Here is a 26,135-nt window from a genome sequence, read left to right as displayed (position 1 = left end):
TCAACCAAACAATAATCAAATAAGTACTTCAGATATGGTACTATATCCCAACCCATTGTCGTTAATAAATCCCCAGAAATATTATCAAACGCAGCCGCTTTTCTAGTTTTCAACTTTTGTATCTTATTGTAAATGTCATTGTTACCGTATGTAAATTTGAATACTTCTTTAGCATTAGGCACCTCCTCTATCCAGACATTATCCTTGTAACCAACAATCTTTACATACTGCTGACTGAATACTTCAGCCTTTTGAAAATTCTCACATACACACTCCCCTTGTTCATTAATTATTCCTGCAATGTCCTTCTTGGAATCTGTTTCTGCCTTGAAGTACCTATATAGTACGTGCACCTTTTAGTGATAGATGGACACCCTAGTGCTGAATTGGTCGACCTCGGTTATCTTTGAGTTTCATATTGGCAAACTTTGGAACATAAACTAAGAATCGCTTATGCATCGCTCTGCAACATCTGGTGTACACTTTATGTACTCGTACTGTTAATGTTTACAAAGCAAAGGCAAACTACTGAATTCATGCTTGGAACAAGATTCGCATCGAGAAATGTTATATAATGTTATATTATGTGTTTGTGACACAGTTGTTGGCTTAAGATAATAAAGGTTTGAAAATTCATATTATCAATTCAATTCCATTTCCATTTAGTTGGCAGTATGGCCGGAACCGTCCGTTCTCCCTCTTTACTCCTTAAACCAGTACAAAAATCTATCACTAAAAGGTGTGCGGATAATTCATACCCTTCTCTTTTTCAATAAAATTTGTATGACTGCCAATTATGCTTGCCATCATGTTATCCTTAGCTGCCGTCTTTGCTATATTCTATTTCCTAGTAAGTTCCTTCAAATCCGGCCTCGCGGTGTAGGGGGCAACGCGTCCGCCTGACACCCGGCGGCCCCTAGTTCGATTCCTGGCCGGGTCAGGGGTATTTACTTGTAAATGATTAATATCCCTGGCCTGGGGACTGTGTGTTTGTGTCGTCCTTAACGTTCCTTTCCTCACTGAACACACTACACTTCCAAATTCCAATTACACGCAGGTTCATATCATATGGTGGAAGTAGGGGCAAAATATCTATTTAGGTCGACGCCCTGAACAAATCGCATTTTTTTTTTTGAAGTTCCTTCATTTTCTCCTTACTTCCACAGCCATTTCTATTTCTTTCCAACCTGCACCTCCTTCTTAGTATCTTTATTTCTCTATCATAATAAGATGGGTCTTTACCATTCCTTACCATCTTTAAAGGTACAAACCTGTTTTCACATTCCTCAACAATTGCTTTACACCCATCCCAGATTTTTTATTTACAGTTTTCCACCGATCATAATTGCTTTATCAGCCATATGGTACTGCCTAATAGTCCTACTTTTAAGACTTTCCTTTTTGTCTGTCTGTCTGTTAGGTCATCGGCCCAGAGGCTGGTTGGATCCTCAAATAGCACCACCAAAGGCTATGCCGTTATAGGGAAACCGCAAAAACCAATGGCAGAGCCCAAATGAGGCGTACTAGGCAAGATGAGGAGTGAGGTAGTTTCCCATTGCTTTCCTCACTGGGCCAGAATGTGCCACTGTAGCACGACTGACCCTATGAGCAACACCTTTCATAACACTCGGACACTATTTGTGCTCCGAGTGTCATTACTCAGCACCACCCATACCCCAGCAGCTTCCATATTGTCACAGCCATTGATGAGACTGGGACTTCAGTGAAATCTACACCAAATACAGTAGAGACAATACGCGACACTGAGCGAGATATCGAGGGACAGCTATTGGAGCTCACTCTAGCGGATAGACCTGAACGGTACTCCTTCTGTCATAAGAGCACGTGTATTTTTGTGTGAAGTTTTTGGTGTTATTTATGCGTTTTCAGTGACTTGACATAATTAAATAGTAGCGTGTGTCATTCCTTGATATCTCCTCTCAACATGAGGGGAAAGGTATGTGCTGTGTTTGGCTGCAGTAATTACGAAGTAGAGAAAAATGCGCGGTCGTTCTTCAGGTTCCCTCGTGACAAGAACATGTAAGTAATAGTGTGTTTGCATATATATTCTTCCAGTGACAGAGATTTTTATAGTACTTCATAATCTTCTGACCTGCTCGACCCATGTTTTAACGGGCTTAAAATATAATACGCATATTTTATTGTATAGTGCAGCAGTTAACCTTCAATACCGATGTGTTGTTGTAGGTGTGATCTGTGGGTTTTGAAATGTCACAGAAGCGATTTGGATAAAGTGTACAAGAAAGAAGGGACGTTACGCTTGTATAAGAATTATAAGATCTGTTCAAATCATTTCCAGGCCAGCGACTTTAAAAATCCTCGACTATACAGCCAAGGGTATGTTACATTTTTACTCTAATTGTACGTAAATATTCCTCAAAGCATCACTATCGACAATATTTTCAAACTTTTCTTTCTTTTATCCCTCTTCTAAGATTAAAGCCGGGATTTTATAGATTTTCTTTCTGTCAGTAGGCTTCATGTTAAGAAGAAAATTGTCCAGCTATTAAATGTTAATTCATTGCATCATATGTGTAAGGAATGTGCCGATATTTTTATTGACAAATGTCTTAATGTGATGATACAATGTTTTTAAATGAGGAAAAAAGACAAATCCAACCATAAGATTTCAGGCAGGTTTGCTAAAGCTAAAAAAGTAATGCATAAATGAAAAATCAAGCCATTTCACACCTTGTTTATATGTCTAATTTCAGTCTTTGAATAATAACCTTTTAAATAATTCTTCATTCATTTATCCAGAATTGCTTTAGCAACTTCGAAGTTAATATCTCAGTACCACTTTCTTTCTAGACGTAATTTATTTATCCATTTCCGTATATATATATATATATATTTCCATTGATATTTGAACTTAGCGTGATTTGTTCAGGTCAAGTCACTAGGAGCGCCACCGTCGAATTGTCTCCCATTTTAGCAAGGCGAAATCCGTAAGTGTCGTGTATTGTCTCTACTGTATTTGGCTACACTTTGCTCTGGCCTGTGCCAAGAGACGGATACAAAAGTACTGCATCCATCAAGGAATGGCAATAAGCGGGACCTTCCTTTGTATCACATTTATTTTTAAATACGACAAAAACAGCTTCATGATCACTGAAATGTGAAATGTCGTATGGCTTTTAGTGCTGGGATGTCCCAGGACGGGTTCGGCTCGCGTCGTGATGAGGATGAAATGATGATGAAGACAACACATACACACAGCCCCCGTGCCATTGAAATTAACCAATTAAGGTTAGAATCCCTGACCCGGCCGGGAATCGAACCCGGGGCCCTCTGAACCGAAGGCCAGTACGCTGACCGTTCAGCCAATGAGTCGGGTTCATGATCACAAATTGGATAGCAATACGGTATATTAGTTTTTAGAGCGGTTTATGTTTGTTTTTCTCGAATTACTTTTCAATATTTTTCTTTATTTGTTTTGTGATGGCTATGTAAGTCGACAGAGAGTTTATTCAAGTAGTTTAACATAAATAACTTATGCTCTGTTCGTGAATAGGATTTCAATTCTAAGTGGGTGATTTGTTCATCGAAGCTCTTCGCAAATAATTTGGATTTATTTTTCCAAACTTGTCTGCTGGGTAACGCCAACGTAACTATGTAACCAAAGAAACTAGAAATAGGTCTATATCATTGCCTACGCTGTACACAAGACCGGGAAATAGAAGCGCTTTTACCTTCAAAACATGCTCCACGGGTCCAACTAAGTTCTCAGTTTTGCCGCTACGATCTCTTGTATTGTCCCATTCCATAGTTCGCGTAAGTTTTGTTTCAAATTAGAGCTATATTTTCAAGTGAGTGTGGTGAGATCGAATTTACAAGCATAAAATGGTTTACTGTTGTGTGCCATACTGCAAGTCAAGATCGGGTGTTAAAGGAGTAAATTTTCACAAATTTCCATCATGTGTGTCTCTTCGAAAACAGTGGGCTTCAGCAGTTTCTCGGCAGGGGGACAAGCAGGGTTCCTTATGGATGCCTAAGGATAGGTCTTATGTGTGTGGGAACCATTTTAAAGAGCCGGATTTTAGTATTAGTACGACCAGAAAAAGACTTCTTCCTACTGTTGTTCCCTCAGTGTTTGAAAATTTCCCACTTCACAGAAAGGGAGCATATAAACAAAGAAGATCACGGAAAAGGTGGCTAATCGAAGAGAGCCCAGTTTCGGCAAACCCATTAGGTAAAAGGAACAGGATTTCTAATAAAAATGATGTAGCTTCGACCTCGCTCTCTTCTGAGAATCCCGATCTTAAGGAGCGTGTAAGTATAAGTACTCAGTGTTCGCCAGCAATTAAATTTAAAATTTCAATGTCGTTTAGAAAATGGAGGAAAATGACAAAGACAAACCGGTGAAGGGGGATTTCAAAATTAAGATTTAAAATAAACTGTCAGGAAGAAGGCATCAACGAACTGAAAGAGCGTAGTATTCAAAGCTCAACAAATTTGACCATTTTTTGGTCCTAGATGCTCCATATTGACTATGACAATAATAATACTCAAAGATTCTTTATTGGGTCTTCTGTCAATAATTAATACATACAATAGCAGACAAAGTTGTCCATATTAAGCAAACATATTTTTGAGAAAGGATCTTCATCAGTTATCACAAATATTAAAAACATCCATAAATATCTGGATCCCCTCAAGATGGTCACAACACACAAAAAAATATATGGAAAAACTTATGATTAAAATTACAGTTCTAATGTTCCCATCATTGTAATGCTTCCAAATTTATAATGTGAAACAATACACCAAAGATCATGTCACTGTTTTCCAGGCTTGAAGGCCATGGTCCAGGAACATGTGATGGTCCCGTTTCACCGAAGACTGCGTTTGGCATTATCAAGTGTTCCAACCAACTTTGATAGCAGCAAAAAAGCACCAGAAAAAGCAACAGGTGATCAGTTACTTGTCTCCGCCAAGGCAGGTTGACATACCTCAGGCTCCATAACGCTTCATTCACTGGTCCAAGAACAACCAATCAGCAACAACCCCCCCCTGTGTGGCAGACCAATAGGTGATCAGCGCGCCATAGCCTGCGCTATATAATGAGGTGGAATTGCAACACCAATCCATTCCACTGTGAGCTTCGCTGCTATCGAAGTCGGTCGGAATCCTTGATAATTACAATTACATCCATAAATATCTGGATCCTCAAGATGGTCACAACACACAAAAAAATATATGGAAAAACTTATGATTAAAATTACAGTTCTAATGTTCCCATCATTGTAATGCTTCCAAATTTATAATGTGAAACAATACACCAAAGATCATGTCACTGTTTTCCAGGCTTGAAGGCCATGGTCCAGGAACATGTGATGGTCCCGTTTCACCGAAGACTGCGTTTGGCATTATCAAGTGTTCCAACCAACTTTGATACCAGCAAAAAAGCACCAGAAAAAGCAACAGGTGATCAGCTACTTGTCTCCACCAAGGCAGGTTGACATACCTCAGGCTCCTTAACGCTTCATTCACTGGCCCAAGAACAACCAATCAGCAACCACCCCCCCTGTATGGCAGACCAATAGGTGTGCAGCGCGCCGTAGCCTGCGCTATATAATGAGGTGGAATTGCAACACCAATCCATTCCACTGTGAGCTTCGCTGCTATCGAAGTTGGTCGGAATCCTTGATAATTACAATAGTAGTTAAGTAGTTTTATATTTAAGGTCCACCATTTCGATACAAATTATAAATGATATACATTTATATTAACATTCAGGGACTAGTTTTGTCCTAAATCATAGGTCATCATCAGCCATGAAACAAATTATACAAATGTATCAAATAAAGTAGACCATGTAACAACACAATGGTCTTAAAAAACTGTATGTACAATCAATAGAATTTTAAGGCATATTGAATGAATAGTTTAAGCAATGGAATATACAGTGTAGTGGCAGTAATATTAAAAATTATATGTACAAACCATATAAGAAATAAGGTAGGCCTAATATTCATTATTCTCATTGCACTATGTTAAAGAGATCCATTTAATAGAGGTTCCCAAAATGCTGGATTACTGCTCTATGTTAAAAAGTTGTTTTTTATATAGATATTCGTAAAATGCTGGTTGTGGTTCATGCATAGATATGCAATTGAAGTTGGCTCTCCAAATACGTCGCAGTCCATTCAAAGTTCAAGTGATCCAAAGCCAAGGTGTCTTCTCATGATATTAAAATATTTGGGTTGTGTGCACAGAATTATGCATTCAGTTCATGTGAATGAGATGAATGATGTTATAAAGGCTTTTCTGTTTGAAGAGTCTGAATGATGATGATTGTTGGGCATGGAGGTCCAAATACATTAGTAGTATCTATAAGGTGTTGGGATTTCGCAGTTCAGTGTGGACAGTAAAAGTTTTTATCTGTATATATGATGGTTAAGAATAAAAAGAGTTATGATAGTGGGAATATAATAAATGACCTATGTCATATGGGAATCACCTTTTGCTGCAAACTATGGATTTCAGTCCAATACGGGAAATAATCATGAAATTCTTACCTTTTGATCCTTGATAATGCCGAACACAGTCTTTGGTGAAACGTCGGGACCATTACATGCTCGTGAACCATGGCCTACAAGTCCGGAAAGCACCGACATGATTTGTAATGCCGGCCGTGAAAGCTTCAATTGCTATATAGGTTAATACACCAAAGTATCAAAAAATTTGCCAAGCACCACAGAGATCTTGAGCAAGGTTGTGATAACTGTTTGAAACAATGTTTCTATATATGCTTGTATCCTTGAGCTGAAACAAAATCATGTAGACCTGCTAATGAGTTTTAAAATATCACTTTCACACAGTTCAGTGGTGTGTTGGAATATCGAGTGCCATGAAGTGCAGGATGAATGCTACTGTTATTGTGATACTGTTTAGCTTCACTGCAGTCGCTCTGCTAGACCAGCCACTGAGGTAGCAGCCCATAATCATATCCTTATTGAAGCCGATTGCTCTGTACCTTGCGCCATCTCCTTGTAAACTGGTCAGTTGTCAGCCACACAAGTCAGTTGATGTACTATATTACCAACCATCATAGGGTGTTTATTACTTATGTAGGGTGTAGGGGCCTCTTACCCAGAGGCCCAAGGTTCACTTCCACGCCAGGTTCGGAATTTTTACCTCGATCTGAGGACTGGTTCAAAGTCCACTCAGCTTAAGCGATTGCTGTTGAGGAGCTATCTGCCAGTGAGATAGCGGCCCCGGTCTACATAAACACAACTGCCTATTCCTCTCGTAACATTTTTCAATTACCTGGCGCATACTGAAAATCTGATCCTGACAGCCTCTCTGTGGTCTGAAACCACACTGGTTTTCATCCAACTTCCTCTCAACGACTGAACGCACCCTCCCTTCCAAGATGCCAGTGAATACTTTGCCTGGTATACTAATCAATGAGATACCTCGATAGTTGTTGCAATCCTTCCTGTTTCCTTGCTTGTAGATAGGTGCAATTACTGCTTTTATCCAATCTGAAGGTACCTTACCAACACTCCACGCTAATTTTATTAGTCTATGAAGCCATTTCATCCCTGCCTTCCCACTATACTTCACCATTTCAGGTCTAATTTCATCTATTCCTGCTGCCTTATGACAATGGAGTTTATATACTATCCTTTCCACTTCCTCAAGCATAATTTCACCAACATCATTTTCCTCCTCCCCATGAGCTTGGCTGTTTGCAACACCACCATGATGATTTCCTTTTACATTGAGAAGATGTTCAAAATATTCCCTCCACCTCTCCAGTGATTCCCTGGGGTCTATTATGAGTTCACCTGAATTACTCAAAACACTGTTCATTTCCTTTTTCCCACCCTTCCTAAGATTTTTTATTACTGTCCAGAAAGGTTTCCCTGCTGCTTGACCTAGCCTTTCCAGGTTATTACCAAAATCTTCCCATGACTTATTTTTGGATTCAACAACTATTTGTTTCGCTCTGTTTCTTTCATCTACGTACCAATCCCTGTCTGCCTTAGCCCTTGTTTGGAGCCATTTCTGATAAGCCTTCTTTTTACGTTTACAGGCTGCTCTCACTTCATCATTCCACCAAGATGTTCGCCTTTTCCCATCCTTACACACAGTTGTTCCTAGGCATTCCCTTGCTGTTTCTATTTCAGCATCCCTGTATGCCACGCATTCACTTTCTATATCCTGAACCTGCTTACTGTCTACTGTTCGAAACTTCTCACTAATCATATCCATGAACTTCTGTCTAATTTCCTCGTCCTGGAGATTTTCTACCCTTATTCGTTTGCAGACAGATTTCACTTTCTCTACCCTAGGCCTAGAGATACTTAGTTCACTACAGATCAGATAGTGGTCTGTATCATCGAAAAATCCCCGAAAAACTCTTACATTGCTAACAGATTTCCTGAATTCAAAGTCTGTTAACACATTGCGGACTGGTCCCGAGAAAACTCGTGCATGCCTGGCCGAACGTTGCGGACCGGTCCCGAGTTATCTCGTGTTAGCAGCAGACTGAAGTTTAGTGCTATCTTTTGATATATACCGGAACTATTTGGAGGTCAAGGGTGCTAGAACTCTTATGTATGATTCTACACAATCGATAGTCGCATTTCTTTTCGATTATTCTTCATATCATAGCTTTTCTTTGCATTTCCTGACAACATGTTTACAAAGTTTGAAGAGCCATGCAAGATGGCAGCGCTCATGGATCGCACGTGTTTAGACAGGGATGAAATTATTCGCGTATTATGTGCTGATACAGGCTCAGAATATCGAAGTGATGCTGAATATTTAGAGTTCGACGATGAAATACATTCTAACGGAAATGTTTCAAGTGATGACGAATAGATATCCTTATCTTCAAGGTGTGGTAATCACGTGGCGCAGGACGAGGCTCATAATTGTATTACGGGTGTAAATATTCTAAATATTGTAAATAATATAGTGTTTTCTGACAACTAGGTTATGAACAACAGTAAACCTAGGCTAGAGGATTTTGAACGTGCTCCTGATATAAAGGTATAGCCTAATGAACCTGGAAACGTAGGACAAGTATCAGTACTTATGTTTGTGAGGACTTTTTCATTATGTAGCTGAGCAGACAAACTTATACTATGAGCAGAATTCACATTCTCATAACGTATCCCGTAAAACCCAAAGTGGACTATTGTCCCTAAGAAGGAAATTAAAAAATTGTTTTTTGTATATTGATAGGGCAGGTTAAGAAACCGTATCTGAAAGATTACTGGCCAACCGATCCCCTAATAGAAACCATTTATTTCGGAAAACTATGAGCCGAAATAGATTTCAGCAAATACTTACCTAACTGCATTTCAACTACTAATCAGGAATGCCTCCAGAATAAAACACAGTAGTCCTTCAAAGGCTAGTGAAGTTCTGGCAGTTTATTTGAATGCATGCACTCCAGTTTGGAGGTAGTTAGAAAGTGGCCGGGAACAGGGCTGTGCATGGGGTGAAGGGCACCCGGTCCGCAATGTGTTAAGATATAGTCTATTATGGATCTGGTACCCCTAGCCTCCCATGTGTAGCGGTGAATAGCCTTATGCTTGAAGAATGTATTCGTAACAGCTAAACCCATACTAGCACAGAAGTCCAGCAAATGCTTCCCATTCCCATTAGCTTCCATGTCTTCCCCACATTTACCAATCACCCTTTCGTATCCTTCAGTTCTATTCCCAACTCTCGCATTGAAATCGCCCATTAGCACTATTCTATCCTTGCTGTTGACCCTGACCACGATGTCACTCAATGCTTCATAAAACTTGTCAACTTCATCCTCATCTGCACCCTCACATGGTGAATACACGGACACAATTCTTGTCTTAATTCCTCCCACTAACAAATCTACCCACATCATTCACTCATTTATGTGCCTAATAGAAACTATGTTGCGTGTAATGGTATTCCTGATAAAGAGCCCTACCCCAGACTCTGCCCTTCCCTTTCTAACACCCGTCAAGTACACCTTATGATCTCCTATCTCTTCCTCATTATCTCCCCTTACCCGAATATCACTTACTCCTAGCACATCCAGATGCATCCTCTTTGCTGACTCAGCCAGTTCTACCTTCTTTCTTCCATAAGCCCCATTAATATTGATAGCTCCCCATCGAATTCCATTTCGTTCCCTAAGTTGTTTCCAAGGAGTACCTCGCCTGTCAAGTGGGAGTGGGACTCCATTACTCCCATAGATCTGAAGCTTGCTTAAAGTGTTCTGAGCTCGGTAAATTCATGAAGCAGGATGCTGCCCTACTTGCACATAGTCCAAGTGAGGATGTCTCCTCTAACGGGTAATGGACCACCGGTGAATTGTATAGTCCTAGCCGCCTGAGCACAAGGAGGGCCACGACTCAGAATATGTCCGAGATGCCCACTCCCATTCCATAGCAACTGGTATTCCGACTCTCAGGACCACTTACTAGGCCACCCAGCCGTTGCCCATGGTTCACGAACTAGGACGTGACTACAGTAACCCACAAACATGAATTATTAGGAAAACTAAGGTATGCTGGTATCAGGACGTGAAGAAGGACCTGGAAGAAATGAGAATACAAGGAATGGAAGTCAACAACAGGGATGCTTACAAGTTGAGGATCAAGGCCACGAAGAGGTTTCTAAAAAAAGTTAGTTCCCGTATCCAAGCGCTATGGACAGAATAAAGGAGGAGATTGCAGATTGAAAGGATGAAAGAGTACTCGACGATTATTTAATCCCACAAAACAGAAGAAGCTGAATAGTCGGCCAAAACAAAAGAAGAAGAACTAGACATGGAGAAATAATACTAAAATTGCAAGTACACAAAATACCTTTTAGTCAGCAACAGTACTACTTTTCTAAACAAAGATATTCAGCTCTCATTTCAGATGGAATATGACTTCTTATTCTTCTGCTAAGCATTTCTCCTACTGGTGTAGGATCCATCTGATGGATCAAGGAATGCCACTTCCCACGATCGAAAATGTCATTACTCTCTAGGTGGAGTGCTCTCATGTTGGTTTTAATGGCATCTTTCCATCATTGCTTTGGCCTTCCAATTGGTTGAGTTGCACTGACCTTAAGGTGGTAGACAGTAATGGTGACAGTGTGAGGTGCTGCACACATGATGTGGCCATACCATTGAAGACGTCTCCGATGCATTTTCTAATTTATTGGAGTAATGCCAATCTTCCTCCAAATAGCTTCATTTGTAATGTGGTTAATGTGGGAGATTCCCATCGACCAACCTAACATATATATCTCCATAACATGGAGTTGGTGCTCTATTTATCTCATAACTGGCTAGTGCTCAGTTCCACAGATAACGACTGGATGAACACCAGTACATTATTTTATTTTCTGACTTCAGGCGTACTGGCATTTTCTTGTCACAGAGCACTCCTGTTTCCTCCCTCCATCACAATCCATCCAGCATTAATCCTTGCTCACACTTCAGCATTAATATTGGTGTTACTACATAAATGAGATAAATAAGATGTATATGACTATTTTTGAAATATTCAATCATCATCACAACAATGAACATAAAAATTCTTGAAACTTGACAATATTCTAAAACAAAAGAAATGGATAATAATGTTAAATATGTTGGAGATGATAGATAGATAGATAGATAAGAAATGGGTGAGCTCCACACGTAGGTCTATGAAGACCCTTTGTGCCCCTTAAACAGGTTTGCCTAGTCCAGCCCTAGTGCTCCTATAAAGGATACCAGTGTCCGGATATTGGCATTCCTGATGTCTTCCAGGCTCACAAAATGTGAGCCAAGGTATCGATGTCTGGTGCTTGCAAGAGCCTCGCACTGACATAACACATGCGCGGAGGTCTCCTTCTCCTTACCGCATCTTCTACACATCCGATCCTGGGTGATTTTCATGATGTGTAGGTGTCTCTGTAAGGTATTGTGGCCTGTTAACAGTCCAACTACCATTCTCATTCTGGTCCTATTCAAATTCATTATGACCTTTTTATAACTTTGGCTACGCCCTTTGATAAGTTCATGTGCCTGCCTTGCTATAGTTAACCTCTTCCAAATATCTAAGTGAGACTGGTTTATCCTCTGGGAAATTACCAGTCTCACGCTTCGGAGTGACACTCCCAGGAAGGGCTCTGGTCCTGTGAAAGAACCTTTTGAGCCTTGTTTCGCTAGTTTGTCAGCTTCTTCATTTCCACTGATACCTGTGTGCCCAGGGACCCATAATAGGGTAACTGAGCTAAATTCACACAGCTGATCTAACATCCTTTGGCATTCCCATACCAGTTTTGATGTTGTTTTAACTGCACATAGTGCTTTTAGCGCTGCCTGGCTATCACTGCAAATAGTGATGTGTCTTCTGTGTCCAGGCATATTCCATATATATACAGCACAGGCTAGTATTGCGTATACTTCGGCCTGGAAAACAGTAGCATATTTACCCATAGGAAGGTAGAGCCTTGTCTTAGGCCCCCAGACCCTGGCGCCTGTGCCCGTCTCCGTCTGCGAGCCATCTGTGTACCATGTACAGCCCCAAGACTTAAGATGGGCCCCAGCATCCGCGGCCCACTCCTCCCTTGTGGGTATCACGACTGTAAATTTATAATTCAAATTAAAGCTAGGCTTCATCAGATCCCCGATCATCATTGTCATAGGGCAAGTCTGGTGAAGCCTTGTAAGAATAGAAGCATGACCTCTATTCAGGTTTTTGAAGGACCATCCTCCGAGTGACCAGAGGCGATAGGCACTCATTCCTGCTATTACCTTAACATATAAATGTAAGGGGGGAAAACCTAGGATGGCCTCCATTGCACATAATGGTGTAGTATCCAGTGCCCCTGTTATTCTTAGACACGCAAGTCTTTGGACACTGTTTAACTTGGTGGTCACAGTTTTACTCTCCGAACCTGGCCACCAGACTAAAGATGCATAGGTGATCATGGGCCGTACAATAGAGATATAGAGCCACTGGACCACCTTAGGTCTAAGGCCCCAAGTCTTCCCGACGGCCCTGCGACAGGCCCACATAATCTTGCGAGCCTTATCCACCTTATGATCTATATGTTTCTTCCAACTCAGTCTTGCCTCAAGGATTACCCCTAGGTACTTAACTGAAGTTGTCTTAACTAATTTTTTCCCAAATAGGAAAGGCTCTGACAGTCCGTCTAGCCTCCTCCTCCTGGTAAATACCACGAGCTCCGTCTTATCGGGATTAACCGACAAGTCTGTCTCGTGGCACCATCTTTCCACCCTACGTAAAGAGCTCTGTACGAGCTCGGAAACCGTGCGGGGGAAATTTACTACCGCCATCAGGCTTATGTCATCTGCATAGCCTTGGGCGTATATTCCTCCAACATTTAACCTGGTAAGTAGTTCATCCACTACCAGACACCATAATGTTGGTGATAATACTCCTCCCTGTGGACACCCCCTGTCTATATTAGCTTTCAACATTACAGCGTTGAGGGTACACAGAACTTGACGGCCCTGCAGTGAATCCATAATCCATTGTATGAGCATACTGCTCACTCCTCTTCTCTCTAGACTATGTTCTATTGAGCCCAGAGATGTATAGTTAAAGGCCCCTTCTATATCTAGGAATACAACCATTGCAAGTTGTTGCTGATCCACGGCACTCTCCAGCCTAGAAACTAGCTGGTGTAGTGCCGTCTCAACCGACTTCCCTGGTTGATATGCATGTTGATGAGAATGCAGGGGAAAGTCCCTTAATACTTTCTCCCTGATATGTCTATCCACCAGTCTTTCCAAGGTCTTAAGTAGAAAAAACGATAGACTAATGGGTCTATAATCCTTAGGTCTAGTATATGAGGACCTTCCAGGTTTAGGTATATACACCACCTTCGCCTGACGCCCCAAGGAGTACACGTACCCCATAGTGAGACAGGCTCTAAAGATTCTGACCAGGTATGGTATAAGGACCACCCCCCCCACCCCCCCCACCCCCGCTTCCTGAAGAAGTGCCGGGAAGATCCCATCCACCCCTGAGCTTTTGTAAGGGGCAAAGGATTCTAATGCCCACTTAACCCTTCTTGGGGTAACAATCTCTGCGGCTTCCTTCCAGCCACTTTCATCGGGTCTGAAGGATCCGCTCGATTCTATCTCACTATTCGTGACTACCGAACCTGGAAAGTGGGCATCAAGCAATAAGTTCAGGGTCTTCCTCTCCGTGGATGTGTATCCACCCGAAGGCGACTCCAGTGAACCCAGCCTTGCCCTTCTATCCAAGGTTAAAATTTTATGAAGCCTTGCCGCTTCATGTTGACTTTCAATGGATTCACAAAACTGTCTCCAAGATTTCCTAGAAGCCTTTTTGACTTCTGACTTGTACCTTCTTAGTGATTCTTTGTAAGAATCTAGGCTTTCTTGATCCTGAAGTTCCCTGTATTTATTCCAGAGCCTTCATGTATTTCTCCCCAGGTGTTCAAGATAACTATTCCACTTGAAGCTTCCTGTTACTCTTTTTGCCTTAACAATAGGGCAGTTTAGTTCATAAGAGATAACCAGTGTCCGTGTGAGAAAACTCACACTGAGCTCCAGCTCCTCTTTGTTTTTAATTATATTTGAGGGTCCTCCCTCCAGTCCCCTACTCACGTCCTCCCTAAAAGACGTCCAATCAGTTTGTCTAGGGTTTCTGTAAAACGGGATCTCGAGGGAGCCCTCTATATAAAACACAATGTGTCTATGATCTGACAAGGAAGGCTCCAAAGAAACCTTCCAGTCTTTAAATTCCTGTATGATTCCCATGGAACCCAGGATAAGATCTATGATCCCCTCACTCCTATTATTAATGAAGGTAGGGGTATCACCAATGTTCATGATCTCAAGATCAGTTGTACATAGAAATTCTATGAGGTGCTCTCCCCTTCGGTTTGTATATTTACTTCCCCAAATGCTGTGATGAGCATTGGCGTCACATCCTACTATGAGGTTTAATCCTTGTTTCCTACAGTATATTACCAGTCTCTTGAACTCCTCCGGCGGGGGTGGAGATTCAGAGTCTTCTGGGAAATATGCAGAGCAGACAACCAAGTCTTTTGGCTGTCCGTCCTCTTCATATCTCACTAGGACTGCTACCAGGTCTCTAGTAATGAAGCCTGGTATAGTCCAGGCGTTGTGATCTTTAACTAGTATACATGCTCTAGGCTTCTCCTCTGCTATTCCACTGAATAAAGTGAAACCTGCACATTTTAGTCCCATGATATGCCCCTGTCTAAGCCAGGGTTCTTGTATCAGGGCGACCGAAAACCTACCCTTCTGAATACTTCTAATAAGTACCCTAGAGGCCGCTATACAATGTTGTATATTTGCTTGTATGAAAGTAATCATTCTTACCTTCGTGCAATACTTACCTTATGCGGTCTCCGGAACGTGCTGCTCCGTCTCCTGCGATGAGTCTTGAGGCTTGGCTGGCCCAGGTTCCTGTCCGGGCTCCTGCTCTACGCCCCTGTTAGTCTCGGTATTTTCTGTGGTGGGGTTGGTCCTCTGCTTGTCATGCTTGTCCTCCACCAAGGTGAAGGTAGCCACATGCACCCCGCAGAAGATCTTCTTCCCCACCACTTTCTCCACGTCTCTGGAGTCCCTGCTAACCACAAGTCGGTCACCTCTCTTGTCCTTGCGGTCGTAGACCCTCCAGCTGGTGGGATTTAAGCCATGGTTCTGGCGTGCCATTCTTCCCAAAAGGACATTATTGTCCTTTGGTTGTCCTGGTATCCAGACCATGACTCTCTTGTGGGAAAGAAGTTTATCCATGCCCACAATTGTGAGCCTGGCTCCTTCCCATGGTTGTATACCTGTAACAAGACTGGAAAGCCATGCTACAGTCTCGTCATTCTCGGCAATAATCACGGCCGCACCTCTCGACAGATAGCAATCCAGGAACTGAGGCTTAATGGACCCCTGCTCCGGAAGCTCGTCTATCAGATTGGTGATAGCCTCTTCCACAGCTTCCACCTTGGGTTTTTTGCGGGTCTGCAGATCTTCTGGGGTTGCCCCCGACACAGAAGTCGTTTCCCCGCTGGCATCTTAGTGGGTGGGGTCCTCTGTGCCCTAGAAGCAGAGCCCTTTTCAGGGTCCCACCTCTTGTGCCCATTGGATCCCCCCCACAGTTGTTACTGTCGTGGTATTAGAAGGCCCCTCAGCTCCCGGAGTTAAACCCTCTTTGGCCTGCTCCCGGGCCTTTAAGGCCTTCTTATATCTCCTTTTCTTAGCGCCAGAGCGCTGTTTCTTCTTCTTCTTCTTCTTCTGGACCTGTAGATTGCCCACCTCTTGAGTGAGCCCTCTAACTGTCGAAGATGAACTATCCGAGGGTATCTCCGAAGAGTCCCCTTCGGTTGTTGTTGTAGTGTTCCTCTCGGAGGGCCCAGAAGAGCTCTCCGGTTTATGGATGGCTACCGTATTCATTCAAGTCCCACGAGTAGCTACGGAAATATATGTCCGCCCAGGCAGAGCCCCGCATACCTGGGTAAGGCTACTTACTTCGAGAGGGCGCCAAGTATCTCGAAGGCTCCGTTCAAGACACATCTTTCATGTGCCATGCACCCCATCGGCATGGGTCGCATTACACCTTAGGGTTGGGCGGTGCTTTAGCTTCCTCCTCCTTGTATACCGAACGGTTACCCAATGGGGCTTAATTCGGCATCGCAAGAAAGGAGCTACTAGTCCCCCTCACCACGAAGAGGATCTTCAATTGAAGAGGGTAACCAGGGTTAGCCCCCTACAATTGTAGAAGCACACACGAGGGGGTGTTGGAGATGTACTGTTTTTGCTAATTTTAACAAGTTAGCATTTAGTTAAACTTGAAATATCAGCATCTAGGCCAATGGCTTCTTTTGCCTTTTCCTCAAGATTTCTTTTCATATTATTGAGTTCTCTTTTCTGACAGACTGCTGTCATTTTGTGGTTGACCTCTTCATCAGTTATTTTCTTCTTTAATGCTTCTTGTCCTTTTGAAGAAGCAACTCTTACAGCTTGTATCATTTGTTTTCTCATTGTTCAATAATCTGCCTAATGTTAGTATTGCTTCATACACATTTCTTTGTACAGCAACAGGTTTTTTTTTTTTTTTTTTGTTTTTTTTTTTTTTTTTTTTGCAGATTTTCTATCAAAAGTTCTTTTTGACAGAGAATCCTCTTTCAGTTGCTGCATTCCTGTGAAATGTGCAGAGTAGCTTAATTGCAAGATCTTCATGAAATCCTTGTTTGAGCTTTGCAGTAAATTCATTCGGATGATTTATGGTTAGATGGTTTGCCAACATCAATGGAGAATTTGCTGCCCCTTACATCACCTTTTTTTTAATGAATCTCGATACATTAGGTCTACATAATTTTGTGCAAATCTTTGTATAAAAATAGTAAAAGGGAGCCATGTAACTGATATTTATTTCAAAATCTCAAGTTCAGTTTGCAAAGGCACAAGTATTTTAAGTTCCATACAGAGGAAGCTGTCTTCTAAATCATGTTTTATTTTTTCAAAGTTTCTATTTCTGATGGGCTTTCCATGACTGGCATATTCAATCTACCTTATGGAACAAAATTTGAGAGGAAACTTTATACGTCTTGTAATTAAAGGAAAGCCTTTCATGAAGTACTGGAGTACCCTATGAAACTCATGAGTGTTCCAGCCACTTTTATTGTGAGCAGTTCTCAATGCTCCATGCTGCACATGAAGTGAACAAGTACCATAATTGAGCAGCTCTGGTTGCTTATCCCCTTCAGAATATAGAGACATTTCCAAATAATGCAACCTTTTAAGTTTGATATTACTGAGCTCGATAGCTGCAGTCACTTAAGTGTGGCCAGTATCCAATATTTGGGAGATAGTGGGTTCGAACCCCACTCTTGGCAGCCCTGAAGATGGTTTTCTGTGCTTTACCATTGTCACACCAGGCAAATGCTGGGGCTGTACCTTAATTAAGGCCATGGCCGATTCCTTCCAACTCCTGGCCCTTTCTTGTCCCATTATCGCCATAGACCTATCTGTGTCGCAACGTAAAGCAGCTTACTTCAGATTTGAGCTATACGTTGAAATTTGAATCATGTTCTTGGATAACAAATTGAAACTGTACAGATCTTGATTGTAAATCAACAGACGTGACAGAACACAAGAATACAGATTTTTAATACCTATTAGACACAGGCTGTATATCTTGACCCCTGAAACAAACTATAAAGTCCATTTGTCCTCATTGAACTAATGTGCTAAAGGATTCTTTAGTTGAAACTTTTGGTTGTAATGAAATTATCAATCCTCCAGCAAAAGTTTCTTGCCCTGAGACTAGTTCAAGTTTAAAAACTTCATGTTAATTCCGTATTGAACCAAGAATCTAATGGAAACAAGAGAGGTCCACCTATTCAATACCATACAATGTTATAAGATAAATTATATAAATTATAACATTTTATTATTCTTAGTACTAGTTTCGATGCTGGTGTACATCATCATCAGCCAAAAATAAGAAAAAAATATACATTGTTAAGGTTATAAAAAAACAATGCATAAAGTATACACAATGTTTACAAAACTGGCAAGACCTAATTAAAAAACAAGATCCGTAAATATTAACTTATGACCTAAACCTAAAAAATAGCACCAACTGTCTTAAAACTTTGAATATATGTCCTCTTGACAAAAGTCCTCTGAATCTAAAAACATTAAACCATGTGCGAGCAGATTAAATTGAGCCGAGGACAAAAAAACAATGCTTCACTATCATAAAAGTCCAAGAGCAAATTTTCTTTTTTTGTAAGAACATATGTAAAAAAGGTTTTCTTGCTGAATATTTGCTAAGTATTAGAGTAACAGGTGCAAAAATTAAGAAACCATTTTTCTATTGGTTAAAAATGGCTGTCTTTAAAATAACGTAACCAGTCAAAAGACGTAACAACTTCTAGTACTAAAAAAAGAACATAAAAGAACTTCAGACAGTGTTTTGCATAATAAAACATAGGTCTTCTCTAACTTAAAGAACGTGGCTGGATTCAGTCTGCTAAGTATTAAATAACAAGATATTTTTAAATGAAAACTGGCGGACACCGTGTTTCCAGGGTACTGAACGATGTTTTCGGTTCAAATTGGGACCTGAAGCAAATAAAAAGAAAGAAAAGAAAGTCAAGAAAGGCTTTTTAAAAGATCTTGTCGTAAGAATTAACGTGAATAAGAGATTCGCCTCTGGCAGCGTATATATTATGTGTGTTTTCAGACATTAGAGAAGACACTGAGAGCCGCAAGACACCGTGACCAGTGTACCCGCGTTGGAGGGAAAGGGAAGGGGAAGCAGAACAAGGGAGGTACTGAGGAGTAGGAAGGGCCCAGAGTCAATGGCAATAAAGGAAGAGGGAGGGGAATTATGCAGGGCGATGCGGCGAGAGGGCGTGGCGTGAGAACGTTTTCTGTATGCTTTGAAAAACTGATTTGCTATTGGAAGCTTTTCTGAGTCTGAAAAACGCTGTTAAAAAATCGAACAATACTCTTGGTTTCTCAGAAATATCATTGAGATTCAAACCAACATTAAAGTATTGATCCAGGTGAATGAAACAGCTCTCAATGATGTCAAGCAAAGTATCTTTATTAATAACCTGTAAAACTGTGAGATCCTGATCATTGCTAATAAAATTATGTTGCAAATCTTTCATATGCTGCCCCATTGCTGAAAACCTATTGTACCTAACGGCATTAACGTGTTCCGCGTATCTGATTTTTAAAGTCTCATCCTGTTTGTCCAAGATAAGAACTGCTGCAGTCATGGCAGCATAATCTGTATACTCCAGAACTATGAAAAACATTATTTCAATTTAATGAAGTGGAGTTATGCAGGGTGTCAATACTTCTATATGCTTCTATTATTAGTTCTGTAAGAAATCGTAGTATTATGTTTTTTGAAGATGTTGGTGATGCTCTGTATTTTATTTGTAAAGGTGAAAGTCAACAAATTATTAACTTTGAGTTTTTCTCTCAAAAGAGTGGTATTAGGATGGTACTTAAACTTGTTAACAATTCTCTCAGTGAAAGCATTCTTAAAACCATTGTTTCTAGCTATCGCCCGAATTAAATTTAATTCTTTATTCAGACTTTTTCGACATAGGAACTCTAAAGGCTCTGTCAACCAGACTATTATATGTAACATTTTTATGGGCCTGAGGATGGGAAGAATCGTTCCTGATTGTGATAGCAGTCTGAGTAGGCTTTCTATAGATATTATTTGAAAAGGAAGAAAGTGATCGAGTAACTGTTAGGTCCAAAAAATTCAAACTATTATTATTCTCGGATTCTAAGGTAAACTTTGTATTCTGATCTAAACTATTAAGATTGTCAAGAGTAGCTTTTGCATCTGTGGATCGTTCATCAAGAATTACGAAGGTATCGTCCACAAGAATAATAAAATGTTATAATTTATCTTAGGCCTATAACATTGTGTGGTATTCAATAGGTGGACCTCTCTTGTTTCCTGAGACTAGTGACAAAATAAGCTTTGGATGTTTCTTTCCTTTTTCATGTATTTTAGCCACAACTTACAGTTTTTTATTTAATATGATGGATCTATCTAGCCTTAGCAGATCACTTCCCAGGCATATTTAAAATTTGATATGAAGCTTTCAAGTTTTAATTAAAATACAGTTTATTTGTAGATGTGAGCACTAGATTCATTCAAATAATATTCCTGAACAAAAATATTATCTCAATTTATAACTGTTAGGTTCTTCAGTAAGCCACATGCCAAAACCAATTTTGAATAAATAAGTTTGTAAACTGTCTGAAAAGGAAGACATATAGTAACAAGAAGAGAGAGACTTTATTAAAGAAATAAATCATCCGTCCTCCAGTGAGGGTGACCATTCAGATCCGGAATACAGTCAAGTTATAATTTCAGTGGAGTTTAAAACATCAAAAAGTGGAAATTTAATTGTTAATGATGTTTTTATATTCCTTTTTCCAGGGTTAGTGGGGGAGGAATGTTAATCATGTTCTCAGGTATGGATGGAAATGAATGATTTCTAGAGAGAGTCCCTTAGTATCTGTGTTACTATTTTTTCTAATTCGCAGAATTGAACTTTCAAATTTTGTAGTAAGGTCAATGTCTGACTAGGGAGGGTGCCTCTTGCTCTGAATAGCATGCCTCTGACAATCCACCAATCAATAGGTATTTTACATTTTGCTGATAGGTAAGGCAAGCACGGAACATAAATATCTTGCTTTCCTAGGTCCACATCCCGAGCTTGATTTGAGTCTCTTTCAGAGCGAATTGGGGGTCTAAGACCATTGCTTTAATGTTGACAGCTATGATGTCAGCCCTCTGATTAAAGTCATCTGTAGAGATGCAGTGAACCTCTTCGTGCACTTCCCATCCACGCTGTTTCGTGGCTTGAGCAATCAATGTTCGTACACGGTTGTGATGATGGTTGCGCATTAGCTAATTGCTCTGGCAGAATCCCAACACATGTCCAAGAGTTTCTATCTCGTTGCAGCCATTTTGGTAGCAACGGGTTGTGCTGAATGACCTACCGGGAACCTATCTGACTGTGGTGAGGTTGCACAACATCTTCACTGCGTTTATATATTCAGAAGAGGACAGAGGTGATCTGTGAATCATCCAGGAGTTTGCTTTCAGGCAGCCTGAATATAACAATACTCCCTTTCCTTTATGTGGTAACAGGCACCAAAACTTGTTTGTTTTGTTTTGATATGTATTCCGGTTCCTATGTATTCCATGTGGTGAGCAGCAGCTTTGTGGTGTGTATTCTTTGTGAGTGTTTACATATTATTTCGGAATAACAATGGGAAAGAAAGGTAGTGTGGCGAGATCCAAACAGAGGTGTTTCCTTGGAAATCAACATACAAACAGGGATAATGAAGCCAGTGATCTTCAGAGACCTGGAACTTCTAAAAATAGTGCATCTGCCAGGAAGCTTGATTTGAAGGTTAGCCCGGAACGAAGTTCACCGACAAGTGAAGTAACTGTGCATAGTCTACGTAATGTTGGTTATAGGATTGTATATCTTCCTAGTTTATATACTGCTATTGTAAGTATCACCACAAGGATTCGTTTATAGACTTACCAATAGGCAGGTGTCATTTTGGTATAAATATAAAATTTCCAAAAAATGTGGCATCGATTTTTGTGGGGTTTTTTTCCCAAACCAGTGCAAAGATGGTCAGTTTTTCCTTGTCCTTCTCATAGGTCACAATGTGAGCTATCAGCATCAGAAATGTGTTCTTGGATGCCATCTGCAGAATGCAAACGAAACTATCAGGGCAGATAAGTCTGATACCGGGCGAGTTGGCCGTGCGCGTAGAGGCGCGCGGCTGTGAGCTTGCATCCGGGAGATAGTAGGTTCGAATCCCACTATCAGCAGCCCTGAAAATGGTTTTCCGTGGTTTCCCATTTTCACACCAGGCAAATGCTGGGGCTGTACCTTAATTAAGGCCACGGCCGCTTCCTTCCAACTCCTAGGCCTTTCCTATCCCATCGTCGCCATAAGACCTATCTGTGTCGGTGCGACGTAAAGCCCCTAGAAAAAAAAAAAGATAAGTCTGATGCCGACAGTTCGCCCCGCGAATTTGGGCCATATGTAACAGAGAAAAAGAAACATCAACCATCTTGGCGCTGCTTTGAAAAAAATAAAACATGCAGGAAAAACGGTGCCGCATATTTCCAGAATTTTTACATTCTTACTAAAATGACCCCCACTTATTGATAAGTCTATAAACAAATCATGGTGGTAATACTTGCAACCAATTGGAATATACAGTATATTATAGTACCAAATTTTTATTTTTAGGTGAGACCTTCCATGAGTAAAAGAATTATAACTTCTACAGTACTTGGACTAACTCAGTGAAATGAGATAACATGTATCCTACTAGATGTGAGAGCTCAGAAAGAAAATTACAGAGGTCTAGTGGCACAAGTTTAGGTTTTAGATGACATTTTGTGATTTCTTTATGTGGTCCTAAACTTTTGACCAGTACTGTAATTAAATTGTTTCTTTTTCAGGTATAATTGTGTTACCATGTATTTCCTTTTGCAGGTAGTTTATAAATATATTTATTCAAAATTAGTTTCATCCAACAATTTGTGAATATTTCCATTATTATAGCTTGCAAATTAAAAATGCATGAAGAGCGCAGTATTATAATTTGTTACCACTTTAGTGGGTAAAGTTTTTTGTTAAAGCTGATATTAATGGAAAAATCTGAACATTTTTTATTTGAACCCCCTAATGTTGCTATATAACTGTATACTAATCAAATAATACATAGCCTTCAGCAAGTTTCCCATGAGTAACTGACAGGAAGACAGCAATTGTGATGTGACGTGACAAATCAACAAAAATTAAATCATTCCCAACGTGAAGATACTCTGCAACAACAACAAACTCAAGTGGCAAATGCAGAATGCATTAGATCGGGGATTTTGGCGTAGCTAATGACCCAATTGCTAAGTTCTTGAACGATGAGAAAATTTAGTACATTAAAAATGATATGAAATGTAATTGACAGAACTAATTTTTTGTAGACTAACAATATTAATTTCTGTTAAAAATTATTTTAAAACACCTGAAAATACTGCTCAGTTAAATAAATAATCAGGCAGTCAATTGAAACAACTTTCCCTTTCAGCAAAATAATAGTGACTTCATTTCAAAGTAATTATTTTAATGGTATGAAGCTACTTTCAACTTTTGATTAGCTAATCTGAAATAAGAACAAACAATGAGACAAAACTGAAAAATGTACAAACAATTATAATTTATGCTGATAGGTAATTTGATATTATACAGGAAGTATAATTTAAGACTTCATAGTGGAATACCAAGGAATAGGTGCACAGAGAAGCGGAGATGGCCAGCGCAGTGCCCGCAATGGTGAGTGGATGTAATCGTCTCAAAGAAGTGGCATGATTATGCTTATAGAAACTAAAAGAAACTACATTTACCAGTTATGTACATAATCAGGACAAATAAGTAAATAAATAAGCAAACAAAGTTCTTATCCACAATAATGTCGTGAACATTATTCATTAGCTAATTGCAAAATCTTCTTGCAATGAAATCTGTAGGCAGTATGTTATGGACTGAATGAGTCTGGTAAGATCGTAAATGTAATAATTTTGATGCATTACGTGGTGATGAATGTAAATGACCAGTTTCCTGAGCTATTCTTCTAATCGATTTACGTTGACTGACTAGCACTCGTCAGGTCAGGAAATATCCTGCTACCATATGTGACAGTAGACGGTACAACCTGCGACTGTCTGGCCGAGGGTCAGGCGGCCATTACCAAACCTGACAACCAGAAGGGGGGCCAACGGCTACGGGTGGAAGAGTTCCCCTTTTGGAGGCCAGATGATGCCTGTGTGCAGGAAATGGCACATAAATCAAAAGTTGGCAGTCAATGGATACGAAGGCGGAAGAAGGAACTTTGTAAACACCTCCACGGCAGATAGGCAGAGGAACTGCGAACCACAAACTGCTGCCTTGCAGATAAGTAATGGACCCCAAAGGCTAAGGGAAGATACCCTGACAGAAAACGGGCTGGCATAACAGCTAAGAGGGCAGCCCCCTCATCATGCTAGCTTCCATAGGGCTAATAACTCACGTGGAGCGAAATTAACTATTCAGAGAAACCTGAGAGTAGCTGGATGGATAACAAGGGAACAACCTGGTGCGAAAAGGTATATGAGAATTGGTACTTGGAATGTGACCTCTCTGTCAGGGAAGGAGGTAGAAATAGTCGAAGAAATGGAAAAGTACAAGCTTGCCATACTTGGAGTCAGTGAAACCAAGAGAAAAGGTAATGGCCAAATAAATTTGGATAAGGGATATGTAATGAGATACTCAGGAGTCAGCAGGAATGAACGGGCAAAAGAAGGTGTGGCCATCATTATGTCCGAAGCAGTGGAAAACAAAGTGACAGGATGGGAACCTATTAATTCCAGACTTATCACAGTGGATCTGGAACTAGAAGAATGTATTACGCTATTGCAGATCTATGCCCCCACTGAAGATATGCAAGAAGTAGATAAGGAGCAATTCTATGTTCAAATGCAAAAAGCTATAGACAAAGCTAGGGAAAGAAGTAGACATGTTATTGTGATGGGGGACTGGAATGCTAGGATCGGAAATAGGTTACGTTGAGGACATGGATGTATGGGTCAACATGGAGTAGAACGAACCATCAATACCAATGGTGAAAGAATGCTGGAATTCTGTATTGATAATGAGCTAAGGATTGGCAACACCTTCTTCCCCCATAAAAGTATCCATAAAATAACTTTTGAGGCAGTAGGCCGAGGAGCAAAGAGTTGTATTTACTACTTTTGTTACACTAAGAACATGACTTATGCAGCACTAGATGTAAGGGTCTTCCGCAGTGCAGAAATGAGTACAGAACATCGGCTTCTGGTTATGAAAACAAGGTTCAAGGCTACACCCACACCCTCTCATCTTTGATTTGAGAAAATAAGAATTTCTGCATTTAGAGAGGAAGAGGTAAGGCAGAATTATGCTCAGAAGTTGGGAGAAATACTTCAGCAAAGAGAAAGAGAAGAACCTGAGAGAGGTTGGAACTTTGAAGAGAGATGGAGTGAATTTAAGACGAATATTATTAAAGTAGCAGAAGAGGTCTGTGAGAAAACTACAGTAAACACACGAAGGAAACGAACAAAGTGGTGGACTGACGAAGTCAAGGAAGTTGTAAGGAGGAAAAAGGTAGCTTGGAAGGAGTACATGAGAACAAGAAGGGTAGAGGACTGGAGGAACTATGTTGAAGCACGTAATGAAGCAAAGCGACAAGTACAAGAAGCAAAAGAAAGGAACTGGCAGGAATTTGGTGAGGAAATGGAATCAGAATACAGAAATAATCAGAAGAAGTTTTGGAAGATACTAAGATCCCTCCAAGGCAACACTGGAAAGAGAATCAGGAACATTAAAGATAGGAACCAGAAGATCTAAACAAGGCCACGGGACATCCTTGATACATGGAGCACGTACTATGAGGATGTGTTCCGCGCAGACCAGAATTTACAAGATGACGCCGGTAACGGGGCAGAAGAAGAACTAGAAGAAGGGGAGACAGTTATGCAGAGTGAAGTAAGAGAGGGTATCACTGAAATGAAGGT

The 26,135-nt window shown here is 40.6% G+C and overlaps 1 protein-coding gene across 1 annotated transcript in view; it reads left to right on the top strand.

Moving 5' to 3' along the window:
• Positions 1-4,194: 4,194 nt before the first annotated feature.
• Positions 4,195-26,135, top strand: part of LOC136885294 (piggyBac transposable element-derived protein 4) — a 45,595-nt gene continuing 23,654 nt past the window's right edge. The window contains exon 1 of the mRNA XM_068230314.1: positions 4,195-4,293. The gene's annotated coding sequence lies outside the window, so the exon portion shown is untranslated. The remainder of the gene's footprint in view (positions 4,294-26,135) is intronic.

Source organism: Anabrus simplex, chromosome 14 (genome assembly GCF_040414725.1).
Source record: "Anabrus simplex isolate iqAnaSimp1 chromosome 14, ASM4041472v1, whole genome shotgun sequence".
Lineage (NCBI taxonomy): Eukaryota > Metazoa > Arthropoda > Insecta > Orthoptera > Tettigoniidae > Anabrus > Anabrus simplex.
This window is presented reverse-complemented; position numbering and strand designations above follow the sequence as displayed.